Source organism: Staurois parvus, unplaced genomic scaffold (genome assembly GCF_062004578.1).
Source record: "Staurois parvus isolate SC_StPar_1 unplaced genomic scaffold, SC_StPar_1.0 ptg003601l, whole genome shotgun sequence".
Classification (NCBI taxonomy): domain Eukaryota; kingdom Metazoa; phylum Chordata; class Amphibia; order Anura; family Ranidae; genus Staurois; species Staurois parvus.
The window spans coordinates 484014-489524 of NW_028321397.1; positions in this window are offsets into that span (position 1 = coordinate 484014).

The following is a 5511-nucleotide window of genomic DNA, read 5'->3' on the forward strand; positions in this document are numbered from 1 at the left end:
GAGTTCCTGTCTCCATGGAGACCGGCCACAGCGAGGCCAAGCCAGCAAGCAGCATCTCTATGGAGACCAACTTGTTCCCGCCCACTAGAAGAAGCCCAGTCACATGACTGCAAAGGATGTAATATATAACAAGGAATGAGGAGAAACGCAGCAACGTTGTATACGGTCAAGTATATGCAACCTTTAGGGTCAGTTCACACTCCATGCGTTTCAGTTGCTTTTTTTTCTGCATCCAAAACACACAGAAAGTAGGTGATATGGTTGTCAATGTCATAGTTCACATCAGCGCTTGCAGTTCCAGTGCGTTCTGGTTGCAGAAAAAAAAAAGTCGAATGGGCTGCATTTTTCCAGCGCAAAACTGTACTGGAACGCGATAAGAGCAGCACAGTGGCTAAATGGTTAACACTTCCGCCTGGCAGTACTCGGGTCGTTGGTTCAAATCCCAACCATGGCGCCACCTGCCTAGAGTTTGCATGTTCTCCCTGTGCCTGCGTGGGTTTCCTCCAGGGACTCCGGTTTCCTCCCACACTCCAAAGACATGCTGGTAGGTGAATTGTCCCTAGTATGTGTATGTATGAATGTGAGTTAGGGACCTTAGATTGTACACCCCTTGAGGGTTAGGGACTGATGTGAATGTACAATATATATGTAAAGCGCTGTGTAAATTGATGGCGCTATATAAGTACCTGAAATAATAATAATAAATAAATAATAAGGGTTAGTTCACATTAGATGCAGTCCAGTGCATTTTTTTTCTGCATCAAAAATGCATGCAGTGTTTTCCATGTATTCCAATGGCCCTAAGTTCACACCAGGGCAGTCAGTTCTAGTCCAGTGCAGGAAAAAAAAAAAGTAGAACAGGCTGCATTATTTCTGCACAGAACCATACTGGAACACAGCAAACTGCATCAAAACTGCACCGGAAGTGCGTGTGGTGTGAACTGGAAGCAAAAACGTATCCGGAGTGTTCTTGTGGTGTGCACCGGCCCTAAAAATCGCACCCGGAATGCACATGTCCCTATTTAAATTGAAGAAAAGGGGAGGAGAAAAAATGAACTGGAATGCATAAAAAAGGCACTGAAACGCATCCAAAACGCATCAAGAATGTCGGCGGATGCAATAATAACCCCAAGCACTTGTGGCAGTGGACACAATAATAAGCCTCAGCACTGGTGGTGATGGATGCAATATTAACCCCCAACATTGGTGGTGGTGGACGCAATATTAACCCCCAACATTGGTGGTGGTGGACGCAATATTAACCCCCAACATTGGTGGTGGTGGACGCAATATTAACCCCCAACATTGGTGGTGGTGGACGCAATATTAACCCCCAACATTGGTGGTGGTGGACGCAATATTAACCCCCAACATTGGTGGTGGTGGACGCAAGATTAACCCCCAACATTGGTGGTGGTGGACGCAAGATTAACCCCCAACATTGGTGGTGGTGGTGGGCACAATAATAAGCCTCAGCACTGGTGGTGGTGGACGCAATATTAACCCCCAACATTGGTGGTGGTGGACGCAATATTAACCCCCAACATTGGTGGTGGTGGACGTAATATTAATCCCCAACATTGGTGGTGGTGGACGCAATAATAAACCTCAGAACAAGTGGTGGTTGATGCAATATTAACCTCCAACATTGGTGGTAGTGGTGGACACAATATTAACCCCCAACATTGGTGGTGGTGGATGCAATATTAACCCCCAACATTGGTGGTGATGGATGCAATATTAACCCGCAACATTGGTGGTGGTCGACGCAACATTAACCCCCAACATTGGTGGTGGACGCAATGTTAACCCCCAACATTGGTGGTGGATGCAATATTAACCTCCAACATTGGTGGTGGACGCAATATTAACCTCCAACATTGGTGGTGGTGGACGCAATATTAACCCCCAACATTGGTGGTGGACGCAATATTAACCCCCAACATTGGTGGTGGTGGACGCAATATTAACCCCCAACATTGGTGGTGGTGGACGCAATATTAACCCCCAACATTGGTGGTGATGGACGCAATATTAACCCCCAACATTGGTGGTGATGGACGCAATATTAACCCCCAACATTGGTGATGGTGGACGCAATATTAACCCCCAACATTGGTGATGGTGGACACAACATTAACCCCCAACATTGGTGGTGATGGACGCAATATTAACCTCCAACATTGGTGGTGATGGACGCAACATTAACCCCCAACATTGGTGGTGATGGACGCAATATTAACCCCCAACATTGGTAGTGATGGACGCAATATTAACCCCCAACATTGGTGGTGGTGGACGCAACATTAACCCCCAACATTGGTTGTGGTGGACCCAATATTAACCCCCAACATTGGTAGTGATGGACGTAATATTAACCCCCAACATTGGTAGTGATGGACGCAACATTAACCCCCAACATTGGTGGTGGACGCAATATTAACCCCCAACATTGGTAGTGATGGACGCAACATTAACCCCCAACATTGGTGGTGATGGATGCAATATTAACCCCCAACATTGGTGCTGGTGGACGCAACATTAACCCCCAACATTGGTGCTGGTGGACGCAATATTAACCCCCAACATTGGTGGTGATGGATGCAATATTAACCCCCAACATTGGTGATGGTGGACGCAATATTAACCTCCAAAATTGGTGGTGATGGACGCAATATTAACCTCCAACATTGGTAGTGATGGACGCAATATTAACCTCCAACATAGGTGGTGGTGGTGGGCACAATAATAAAATGGAATAAGTATAAATCAGCACACATATATATATATAAAATCCAAAGTCCGGAAGTGACGAAACGCGTCCAGGGCACGTGACGTAATGACGTTCCCGGAAGTGCTGCGGCAGCCATTTTGGATTCTGGAATCCCTGTGTGTCGGAGATCTGGAGAGTAACGGTGCACTTCAGGTGTCCCCCAGAGCTACAAAGTGATAGTGCTGGATAGGAGTAGCAAGGGGGAATTACCTGGTGCTCGGGAGACCCTCTACACACGGAAAGGGGATCGTATACTGGGCATGAGGAGTTGGATGCTGTTTTGCTGATCTTATCGTTTTTATATGTAAGTGGCTACAATAAATTTTATATATGATTATAATTCACATACTGATTCCTGGTCTGTTTGTGAGGTCCTGAGGAACAAGAGGATACCAATCTAAGGACACTCTGTACATATGTGGTTGATTACAAGCTGGAATCTGTTTGTTTTAGGGTAATTATGCACTTTATATATAGTTTGCAGTGATATTTATTAATTTTCTTTTCACATGAGTGCTGTGACACTGGAGTGTTTTTTTTGCATGATACACGTGTGGCACTTTAGTTCTGGGATTTAAAAGGTAATATACTATGTTGAGATTTTGTTTTTTGAGGTATTTGAAGAGCACCTGTGATTGATTTGCATCTTCTTCAGTGGAGTAGGAAGCGTCTTCCTATCAAGAAATTGATCTTTGTTTGGACACATTATTTGGACACTTTGCATATTGGGACTTTATTTTATTTTTGTTCTTTTATATATTTTATTTTTGGGTAATCTCTTTGGGCACAATAATAAGCCTCAGCACTGGTGGTGGTGGACGCAATATTAACCCCCAACATTGGTGGTGGTGGACGCAATATTAACCCCCAACATTGGTGGTGGTGGACGCAATATTAACCCCCAACATTGGTGGTGGTGGACGCAATAATAAACCTCAGAACAAGTGGTGGTTGATGCAATATTAACCCCCAACATTGGTGGTGGTGGATGCAATATTAACCCCCAACATTGGTGGTGATGGATGCAATATTAACCCCGAGCACTGGTGTCGATGGATGCAATAATAACTCTCAGCACTGGTGGCTGTGGACATAATATTAATCCCAAGCACTTGCAAGTGCAAGTGGATGCAAAATTCACCCTCACCACTGGTGTCAGTGGACGCAATATTAATCCTAATCACTGGTGTCGGTGGATGCAATAATAAGCCTGAGCACTTGTGTCAGTGGATGCAATATTAACCCCCAGCACTGGTGTCGGTGGACGCCGTATTGTCTCAGCACTGGTGTCGGTGGTCACAATAATAACGCTCAGCACTGGTGGGGGCAGGCGCAATAATAATCCCAAGCGCTGGTGGCAGTGGATGCAATAACCACCCCTAGTGCTGGTATCAGTGGATACAATAATTCCCCATGCTACTAATAACAACGTGAAATATCTAAGTGCTCGTTCACAAGTGATGTTGGGGAGTGGTAAAACCCTGCGGTTGAGCCACATTCCTACCATCCTCAACCTCTACTCCCTTCTGCTCCAGAGGCAGCGGCTGGGGGTATGCACATGCTGTAGCCAGTGGTGTATTTAAGTTTTGTGGTGCCCTAGGAAGTTTTGAGCCCCCTCCCCCTGCGGAGAGAGCCTGACATTGACCAACAACCCCCCCCGGGAGAGTTTTCCACTACCAGACATCCCCCCAGGCGAGAGAGAGGACAGATACTCACCTTCACAGCTCGGGACACCCCTGGGAACGAGAGTCAGGTTCTGCATACACTATCAGGCAGCCTGCAGTCTCTCTCCGATCCTACCTGGTCCCCATGCCACAAGTGTCTCTTCTTCCAGGGGGCAGTGCTGCCCCCCTGAAAAATGCCACCCTAGGCAAATGCCTTGTTTGCTTTGTGGTAAATATGCCCCTGGCTGTAGCCACAGCAAGAAATATACCCCGTTAGCACATTCTGGCGGTACCCAGCATTTTGCCAGTCCACGCTGACCTTTATTGCTGAAGGTAGTTTGTTAGTATGGGGAGGTGGCATGGTTCTCTCTTGCTGCAGATCCACATTTAGCAAAATGTATGTTCTTGCACACAGGCCTACTGCATTCTGGAACCGTCCCTGGTCAGAGCTAAAGCAAACTGCCACCACCCAGCATGCCTTAATATGAATAGAAGAGGGAGGAGCTAAGAGAACTGCCCAGTAGATGGAGCTTGGATCATATCAATGGAAGAAGAGGGTGGAGTGGGCAGAGCAAGGAGAACTGCCCAGTAGATGGAGCTTGGATCATATCATTGGAAGAGGGTGCAGTAGGCAGAGCAAGGAGCACTGCCCAGTAGATGGAGCTTGGATCATTTCACTGGAAGAGGGTGCAGTAGGCAGAGCAAGGAGCACTGCCCAGTAGATGGAGCTTGGATCATTTCACTGGAAGAAGAAGGTGGAGTGGGCAGAGCAAGGAGAACTGCCCAGTAGATGGAGCTTGGATCATTTCATTGGAAGGAGAGGGTGGAGTGGGCGGAGCTAGGAATACAGCCCAGTAGATGGAGCTTGGATCATTTCATTGGAAGAAGAAGGTGGAGTGGGCAGAGCAAGGAGAACTGCCCAGTAGAAGGAGCTTGGATCATTTCATTGGAAGAAGAAGGTGGAGTGGGCAGAGCAAGGAGAACTGCCCAGTAGATGGAGCTTGGATCATTTCATTGGAAGAAGAAGGTGGAGTGGGCAGAGCAAGGAGAACTGCCCAGTAGATGGAGCTTGGA